Genomic DNA, 10,000 nt, shown 5'->3' with positions numbered 1-10,000 from the left:
TAACACGGAAAACTAAACTAGCCAGCCCCAAACTTTGAGCTTTGAAGGGCTATTGGCGCAATTTTGTTAATGATGTGACAGTTTTCTCGTGAACTGATCGGTTTTACATTGAAAAGCTTTGAGTGCTAAACTTTGCTGATTCACGTAATCGTGCACCCATTGATAAAACTGAATTTTATTGTGTTTTACACAGGCAATCAAGACACTACTATAAGAGCTAACACGCCGTTAGAAATTCAAGAAAGTGCCTTTAACAACATTACCTTAAGTTGCTTGGTCAAATGGGATGCTTCTTATACGTGTCAACGATTCGCATGGCATTTCATCAATAACCCGGAGTCTTTAAAAACAAATGAAAAGTATAGAGTAGTGGTAGAATCTGACAGCTTATGCTATGATGCCTACAAGCTCGAAATTACCAACGTTACCGGGAAAGATGAAGGGGAGTACAGCTGTCACCAATCATGCGAAGATAATGTTAAAGGATGGTTGAACAGTTCAGTCAAATTTCAATTGAAAGTGCTATCGGGTAAGCAACCTTTTCTGAGTGAATGAGACTAAAAACCAGCGTATAATGATAAATACCGAACCGAGATTGAGGGCTACCTTGGAAGGGAAAAAAAGGAATGAGGGGCACAAAATAAGAAACGGATAACGGGGAATCCTGAAAGGCCAACCGACAGGCAATTCGTGCCGCAGAACAAATTTCGTATATGAAAATTGCGCCCGAAACTGAGATTCATCTAATTAGATTGCTACAATAAGCAATGTGAATTTCCATAACAAGAACAAACAGTCGAAAAGCCTGTCGGTTGAAGGTGGTCCTTTAAGAACGGGAGCCCTGAAAATGAGAACCCGGATGGGACCAAACACGAGGGCCATAAATTCAACTGAACAAAAAAAGGAGCCCTAAAACCCAACCTTCAAGGACCTCTTAATTTAATATGACCATAGAAAAACGATCTTTGAATCAAGGGACCCAATTTAGGAATCCTTACTGTAAAATACGGAGCGCTATAGTGCGTACGGTCGTAGAGGCATGGTAATGATAATAATATTGCATGTTTGGCATTTTCATGTTTCGCCCCTTGCAACGGACTCATCAGAACCTTTGGTTCGGCTAACACTTTAAAAATTTATAAATGTTTTTATTTATACGCCATTGCGTACGTCAGTCAGGCCATGAAGACATTCAGTGTTATATCCTTCGCAATTTAAAATGTCATAACCGATGCTTTTGCGCAAAGAGAGGAGCGCATTTCTGCTTGCTACGTATGAGTAATTCCTCTACTTTTAGCCCAAGCGAGTGACCAAAATTAGGCTTCGCAAAAAACTAAAGGAGAAATTTAACGGGCTATGTCTTCAAGCGGGATACATTTTATTTACTTGTGACTTGAGCATTTTGTTTGATTCCAGAAATTTCAACCATTAATGACGTTAATGGCAACACAACTTCTGCTGCTATTTTCGAGTCAACGCCAGGTTAGTGGATAAAAGTCCATAACGTTAACAATACAAATAGAGCGGTTTTCAATTGAGTTTCGTAAAACAAATACCAAAGTAATTGCTTCAACCAATCACAGCTGGTGCAAACAGCGCAAATAAACAATCACAATTCGAGGCAATTCCATGTAACTTGCTCAAAGAGCGGGAAAAATCGCGCGTGCAATTAGTGATTGGTTTTGGTTTTCCTTTTCATTGGTTGATAGAGCGTTTTCAATTGAGCGTTGAAAGTAATTAGCGAATTGCTTTGGTTTTGCATTACTTCACTCAGTGATTGGTTCAAAATTCTCGTGCCATTTTTTCAACCAGTCAGAAGTGAAACCAAAACCAATCGTGGCTCGCGCGTGCACATTTTCCTGCCCTTTGTGTTCGTTACGTGTAATTACTTCTAGTTGTGATTGGTTTACTGGATTGTCTCCGTCCTTTTTGATTGAACAGAGTAATTATTTTGGTTTTGGTATTACGACACTAAATTAAAACTCGCTCTAAACTGGCACGACGTTTTTAATCCAATTACAAAGCGTAACAATTGCAATTGCGTGACTGTTATTTGAAAACCGTCTTCATAATACTAATGATGCCATTTTCACCAAAGCACCAGTAATGATTGATGTACTGTAGAAACTTTCCAGGGGTTTTGGCAAGTGGTTGCCAGTATAAGGGATGCCTTATGAAAGAGCCCTTAAAGGGTTCGTGTGTTCAGTGCAGAAAAGATTATGAGTAAGGCTCCGGGCACTTACGGACAAGTTAGATTGCCAGGGTAAGAAAAGACGAGGAAGAATATCCTAGGCTGTTAGTTGTGACCAGATACCCCATACTATGCAATACTAAGGCGGGCGGATTACGGGCAAGTAAAATTTAGCCAGGGCAAGAAGCATATTTTTCGGCATAATTGCCCGGCTGACGAGTTTGAAAAATACTTATGTCAATCACTGGAATTATGAAGTGTTTAAGAGTGGTTGTCAGAGAAAACCGGGCAAAATGTTAAAAATGTCAACGGAAGGGGGTCAACAAAATTAGTTCATACTAACATCGTAGAAAGGTTAGGTGGAGTAATGAACAAATATACCAAACATAAGTCCTTTACTGCTCTTGTATTAGAGATACGAGCTTCACTTTATTTGACCGACTCGGGCGCCATTTTTACAAGCAAATTTTGTCAATTTTCTGAAACTCACAGAATCCTTAAAATTGGGCGACCGATGCTTATATTTTTTACACGATACAATACAACACAGGGCTACTTTCTAAAACCACGATCTTTGTTAGACAGTCCCGGGCAGGACTAAAACGTTTAAACTTTTCCTGACCTAAACTCAGAGTCTGTAGACGAGCCAAAAATCGGTCTTTTTTAAATTAAGCTAGAGCGCACAACTAAAAGGCTAATGAAAGTCTGACAGCTAGAATGCAGTCTACTATCATCCATGTAACCAAAACACTAATAATCATTTTGGGCCATTGAAACAGGAAGAAACTAGAATACTTACATTTCTTACGGTTACTCGACTTGGCCTTAAAAACATCGCTGTTCGGTTCGTGTTTGCTGTTAGCCGTTCTGACGATTTTTCTGCACTTGTGTGCTATTAAGTACGATAAGCAGTTAGAAAAATGTAGATAAACATAAAACATGATGAAATACCGCGATTGGTATGTATAAAAACGAGCAAAAGGTACTTAAGCCATAAGGTAAACAAAGGAATTATCACAAGACCGCGCCATCTTGAAAATTTAGGGCGAAGGGAGGACCGGCACTAGCCAACTGTTACTTGGAGGCGCGTAGCCGCAGGAGGGATGGGTTGGCATTAGAAAGGAGTGGCACCTTCGAGAAAAAAAAACCCTTCGTAAAAGTCGTCGGTAAAGCAAAGGAAACTCCTGGCCTTACTAATAGTAACATCCTTGGAAAAAAAGTCTCAACATCATGATACCTCGTTTTAGCGAACATATTTTCTTTGACTCTTCTTTATATCGAGGCTCCACTGTAACGGGGTCAAAAAGGAATATTTCTTACTAAATTAGCAACCTAGCCCGATTGAATGTTTGATTTCCTTTTCGGGTTTATCATTATCGTTATCATTATTATCCTCATTTTTCTTATTTTCTTCACTCTTGTCCTTATTTCGGAGGAAGGGAGGAAGAGCTAGGCATGGACGAGGCGAGGGCGAGAGGGGGGGGGGGACTCTTTCACTGATACCGTAATTTTCAATTTGTTAATTCCGTCTTGCCTTGTAACAGCTGAAAACAAATTTCTTCGCACGTGTGCAGAATATCAAGGATCATGCCTGTAATGGGGTCTAAGTGGGACCTCAAAACTTCAAAATTTTTACTGTTGGCTGAAAAATGACGCTGTTTTAATAGCAGAGATCCGAGTTCGATCTGCTAAATAGCTAAGAAATTGCCGAAAATAATTGGCTGATGACTGCCCACTTTCCTCAGGACGTCACTAATTAAATTTGGACACCTTGTGAGCTTGTCTTTGACTTGTTTAAGACATAAGGAAAAAGTTGACTACAAATGAGTTGTTCCTTTTCGTCAAGCGACAGGACATGCGATCCAACCCCGTACGCACCAGAAGACGCAAGTATCATACCTCTTAGAGCTTGCAGGAAGGATTTGTCTGGTTACCTCACTAGTCTAGGTGTGAGTGGCTGCCGCGGAATTGGCACAAGCAATATTCTAGCCGAATACGAACTTATTCTTAATCGTGCCGGCTTTTATAACCTGTCGAGGGAGGATACGGAAAAAATGACGATCTGTCCAAAGCACAGATACGAGCTTTCTACACATTTCCAGCAGCTTCCACCTAGATGCTCGTATCCAATTCACAGAGGCGAAAAGAAGTCCCTGAAAAACCCTCGTCGGGTAAACAAGAAGGTCTCGGAAGAAATGTTCAGCCTATATCATGTGAAAGTTCCAATTGGTTCCGGTATGTATAATCCAAAGTGTTTGAAATTTCAAGAAAAATATCTTTACACCTGCGTTTAATTTTACTTTGTTTTAATGTTAGTGTTTTCCTTTCATTTGAGATTAACAAGCTATGCACCCTAAGATACCGTGACAAATTATACCACTAATAGGTGAAGCGAGATATATGTGGTAACCAAAAAAAAATTGTTTCAGTTATCTGTAGCAATTGTCGAAAACAGCATGGGAGGATGTTCCAAGAACTTACAACTTGCGACAGCAAAGACGAGCTGGAGGTTTGATATGATGTTTTAAACTTTTTACAACACTCAAGATATTTTTTCGTGACAAAGCCTATCCTTTGTAATTAGATTTTGATAATTCAATATTCAAATGTTTACACAGGTGTAATGAGCTGGATGAAATCCAATCTTTTCCAGAAGCTCTCCCAGTGAGGCTATCCTCTCTCTTTCGTTGGTGATGCGTAATTGCACAATATGCAAAGTAATTTTGAATAATCTCCCGTATATGAATCTGTTGTCTTTTGAAAGCAATGCAATTTAATTCTCATAGTCTTTCGAGGAATTTTATTTCCGAAGCTTGTCTCACTAGGGCGGTTGAGTACGTTTATAATGATCTCGTAACGATAATCAAAGCATTGTAAAATAAGATAGGAATGTTTTATTAAATTGTAAACAGAAGCATGTTAGTTAACTTTCTTCATAAATATCTCCCTTTGCCAGAAAGGGTATTGTTAAAAATTCAAGGAATAATTATACCCAAGGGGAGGGGGGGGACTCTCATATGAAAGGGGCGGGATGCTCGTCGTCTCACTTAGGGGTGTAAATTTCAGATTTTGGTCACGCTTAGGGTATTCTGGGCAAAACACCATTCCATTTTGCCGTAGACGTCTCTTTTAGGGTTGCACTTGAAGAAATTTTAACAAATTATATAGTTTCAATTCCATTTATTTACACGATTCATGTAATCAAACTTTGAAATGATCGCTTTTAGGGGTCAAAAAAGGGTTGGGCCACGCCCAGATTGGTCTCCTTTAGGGGTTTAATTCAAAATTTCCGACGAGCATCCCCGCCCCTTTCGAATGGGAGTTCCCCGCGGGTAATTATAGCACATCAGTGTCACGTGACTTAAAAGTGTAGTGGAAACTGGATATGACGAAAGCATTTGTTACTACGTCCTCGGTATAATTCACAACTATTCACCGAAGTGGAGGTGGCTAGCGGTGGATATTTACCGACCCGCGAAGCGGCGAGGTAAATATCTAACGTTCCCGCGTTGACAATAACGGGACATGTGACAGAAATATTTAGTTTTCAAATAAAAGGCGAATTGAGTCTATCGATTTTTATTATGTTAATTTTAGACAGGTCAATAAATTATCGCAAAGATGTGTATGACCATTCTTGAGTGCTTTTTTTACATAGACGGGTGAGAGATGAAAAGGATTGTCGTTGGAGAGTCGCTAAAGGTGAAGTTCAAACTTTTGAGAGAGATTTGATGACTAGTATAGATCATTTGTTGAATCCACGCGTCAGTAAGTTACCGTATAATTAACACAATTTTTAGGAACAAGGAGATGATGAAAGTAATGTCAATGGAAAGAAAGTAAGTCCTGTGGAAGAGGCTGAAGAAGCAAATTTAAACGCTTTTCTGGAAGGTTCCTCAGATCCAACTTCACGAGACGAAGAGGTTAAAATCACCTTGGATAGCACCGTTTGTAGCATTGAAGACGAAGATCAGGAAGATTAGGAAGATCGGTTTTTGGATAGATGAAGAACAAAGTCGTCAGGAAAGTCGCATGGTTTTGAATGAAGCCATTTCACGTATCACAGAGGGAAGAGTCAGTCCAATTGCGTCGTCTCTTTGTTCGAACTGGGAAAGTACATCAAGCTCACAAAAATGTTATTATTTGCGAAAAGTACGCCAGGTTTTCTCTGCGGTTCTCTCAAAAATTGCTCCAGATAAAGAAGATGAAGTATTTGAAGCTCTGCTGCGTTCTTCAGGCTATGACGTTCGAGAGAAAACCCGCGATGATGTTAAGGAAAATGCTTTTAGCAACGAAATTCCAATTTTGCTTGAAGCTTACAATCAATCTGAAAGTCGTCATACTCGACTACAAATTCTATCTATGTTTTCCAGACATTTTTCGAAACAGGAACTCCGGGAGATGATTCCAGGTTTCTCATGTTCTATAATCAGTACACTATAGAAACGCGTCCTCTATTATTAACTTTTTACTAACCAAGCGCGAGGGCCGTACTGGGGAATATTGGCCCGAGGTCGTGGTAGTACGGACCGAGCGCAGCGAGGTTCGAACAAAAACGACCGAGGGCCAATATATGCTCGAGCTAGCTCGGTTAGTAAGTAGTTTATTATATGGTTTTTTAATTACCTTTTGCTTTGTTTTTTCAAGGCCGTAATCGGCTCGTGGGCATTACGGGGAATAATACCCTACAATTCAGTCACAATTAGCCAATCAGAGCGCGCGTTATATTGGCTACAAACACAAGCCATATAGTAAATTGTGATAATGCCTTTGAGTTTCCGTTCTTTATTATTGCTCCTGTTTGGCACAGCATAACTTTGCTTTACATAGACTGTAACGTTTCTATAATGTCAGTGATAGGAGCAGTACAATTGGAAGTTTACAGCTTGAGGGTTCCTTCTTGCTCACGATCACTGTTGTCACTAGTACTCACGAAAGAATTTGCCCTGTATAAGACAAATCTTTTTCAGGGAAAAAATGAACTTAAGAAAAATCAAAATTTTGAACTGCTAGGAAACAAAAAGACAAAACTCGAAAAAGAAAAAAATGCAAACTTGGGCGTTAGATATAATCTGAAATTCATGACAGCGAGATACTTAATTCAGTTACGCTTTGGTTGCACTATGATGCATATAATTGTACAGACAGTTTGGTGCAGTGGGCAGTGGTTTTAGTTTTGGACAAAGAAATAAGGGATCACCAGGAACCACAGGCATCATTTATTGTTTCCGTGCATGAAAATAACAGTTTTATGGGAGATCCGGCGGATACACAGACGCGGTGTGATGGGAGAACGAAACAAAAAGATGATAGATTAAAAGCAAATCAAAGACGATAATTTTGATCATATGTGCACCGCGAAATAAATGCTAAGAAAGGTCCTTTATCATATTATCTGAAAACAACGACAAAAAAACTGTCTGTAAGCGACAGAGGCTTTTTGGGCCTTTAAATTATGGGGACTTTCGACACTACTAGTGCCAGTCCCTTCTGAGAGCTGAACTTCCAAGATGGCGTCGCTTTATTTTTTCTTAAGTTCTCCTTCGATTTCACACTTTCGCCGTTTTAGAATACAACTGTGGCGGTATTTCGGGCTGTTTAGCATTTCTCTACCTGCTGATCATGGTTAAAAGCGAAATAAGGAAGAAAACATATAAAGAAGGCTTAAAATGAACACGAAGCGATCGGACTCCTTTGCAAGAAAGTTTAGCAACTTGACTATAACTGTGAGTACTCTAGTTTCTTCCTGTTTCAATGGCCCAAAATGATTATTAGTGTTTTGGTTACATGGATGATAGTAGACTGCATTCTAGCTGTCAGACTTTCATTAGCCTTTTAGTTGTGCGCTCTAGCTTAATTTAAAAAAGACCGATTTTTGGCTCTTCTACAGACTCTGAGTTTAGGTCAGGAAAAGTTTAAACGTTTTCGTCCTGCCCGGGATTGTCTAACAAAGATCATGGTTTTAGAAAGTAACCCTGTGTTGTATTGTATCGTGAAAAAGATATAAGCATCGGTCGCCCAATTTTAAGGATTCTGTGAGTTTCAGAAAATTGACAAAATTTGCTTGTAAAAATGGCGCCCGAGTCGGACAAATAAAGAGATGCTCGTATCTCTAATACAAGAGCAGTAAAGGACTTATGTTTGGTATATTTGTTCATTACTCCACCTAACCTTTCTACGATGTTAGTATGAACTAATTCTGTTGACCCCCTTCCGTTGACATTTTTAACATTTTGCCCGGTTTTCTCTGACAACCACTCTTAAGGGTCGAAGTCATCAAAAGTGAACATGCAGGTTAACTCAATTAGACAATCGGGGATTAGCATATGTCGCCGCCATGGCGGTCTGCCACGCTTTGTATAGCTCTGCTAATTTTCGGCAGTTTCTGGTAGTATAGGCATCTTGACTCATTTATTTTTTGATGTGGTGACAATAGAAGATATTAAGAACGTTGTGGAGAAAGAAATAAGACCGTTGCGGTCGAAATTGTTTTCCATTGAAGAGAAATTTGATACTTAAAAAAAAAAATTATTCGACTCAACGTCTGCCAAATACGATGAGCTGTTAAAGCAGATCCAAGAAAGCAATGAGAAAGTGGTAACGCTTACCAGCGACATTAAAAATTTAAGACGAGATTTTAGTGGCACACAAAAGCGTGCCTTGGAGCTAACCAAAGACATGGATGATCTCGCCCAGTATTTGAGGAGAGACTGTATCGAAATTTCTGGTCTTAAGCCGACTGGATCTATGTCCTGTATCAAAGTGGTCAAAGCTCTCGGTAAGGACATGCAAGTGGATCTCAAGGACGACGCCATATCAACTACACATCCCATACCAAGGTATGACAAGTCAGCCGATGAAAAGATCATCGTGAAATTTACCATAAGAGACGACAGGGACGAGTTCTACTCCAACCGTGAGAAAGTTGCGGGAAGGAAAGCAAGTAGCTTGAAAAGCCTAAAAGACGCCTGTGCAACCAAGGGCGTAGACCTACATCTCAGAGTCATTGACTCCTACGAAGAAGAAACTGTTTGGTTTGGTTAATAAACTCAAGAAAGAGCTCAAATGGAAATTTATTTGGACCAACCATGGCCGTATTTATTTGAAGAATGGGGAGGACTCGCAAACTTACAAGATCGACTCCCCAGAGGACTTTGAAAACTTCAAAAACAAAACATCCTGAAAGGACCACGTGGTTGAATTCCCGATGTTTGCTCCACTTTCCGCAATTCAAGTAAGGCGTATTTTTATGATTAATTTTCGTTCTGTCTCAGAAATACCCGTTAAGTTTACAGATTTTACAATGATTATTAATTTGCAGTTCTTTCCGCGTCATTAGGGAACTTAAGCACCACACGTTCTTGATTCACAAACGGCATGGCTGGACGCGCAGAACTGGGTCGAGGACGCGTTTCACGCGCCAAACGCAAATCATTAAGCAAACCAACGTGAAACCATCACGAACGCCGACAGAATAATTCAGTTGAAATTGTCTTTCAAAGATTTGCGTGAAGCTTTGTTGCTTTCTTACGAAGAAAACACCATTTCAGACGAAGAATTTCTACTTTTGTATGACGAACACTCTTCGAAGAGCCCAGAATTTGAATACAGTGATTATGAGCGATTTGACCTTGACAAGTTGGGAGACGCCGAAAGCAAGGCAAACTTTCGAGTAGAGAAAAGAGATTTGCCCGCTTTAGCCGAAGCCTTACAGAATCCTTGGGTGTTCAAGACCAATCAGAGAAGTATTGCTGGAGGCATGGAAAGGCTGTGTATGCTTCTTAAGCACTTCGCTTATCCATGTAGATA

The 10,000-nt window shown here is 39.9% G+C and overlaps 2 long non-coding RNA genes across 2 annotated transcripts in view; both read left to right on the top strand.

Annotated features, from left to right (window-relative positions):
• Positions 1-228: 228 nt before the first annotated feature.
• LOC138048868 (uncharacterized) overlaps positions 229-10,000 on the top strand; it is a 60,989-nt gene continuing 51,217 nt past the window's right edge. The window contains exons 1-2 of the long non-coding RNA XR_011132246.1: positions 229-529; positions 1,417-1,482. This is a non-coding gene — a long non-coding RNA (uncharacterized lncRNA). The remainder of the gene's footprint in view (positions 530-1,416; positions 1,483-10,000) is intronic.
• LOC138048805 (uncharacterized) lies at positions 4,138-5,211 on the top strand. Its single transcript, XR_011132219.1, has 3 exons — positions 4,138-4,426; positions 4,621-4,700; positions 4,810-5,211. It is a non-coding gene; the product is annotated as an uncharacterized lncRNA (long non-coding RNA).

Source organism: Montipora capricornis, chromosome 1 (genome assembly GCF_036669925.1).
Source record: "Montipora capricornis isolate CH-2021 chromosome 1, ASM3666992v2, whole genome shotgun sequence".
In the NCBI taxonomy this organism is placed as follows: domain Eukaryota; kingdom Metazoa; phylum Cnidaria; class Anthozoa; order Scleractinia; family Acroporidae; genus Montipora; species Montipora capricornis.
Note: the sequence above shows the minus strand (reverse complement) of the source record. Positions and strands in the feature narration are given on the sequence as shown.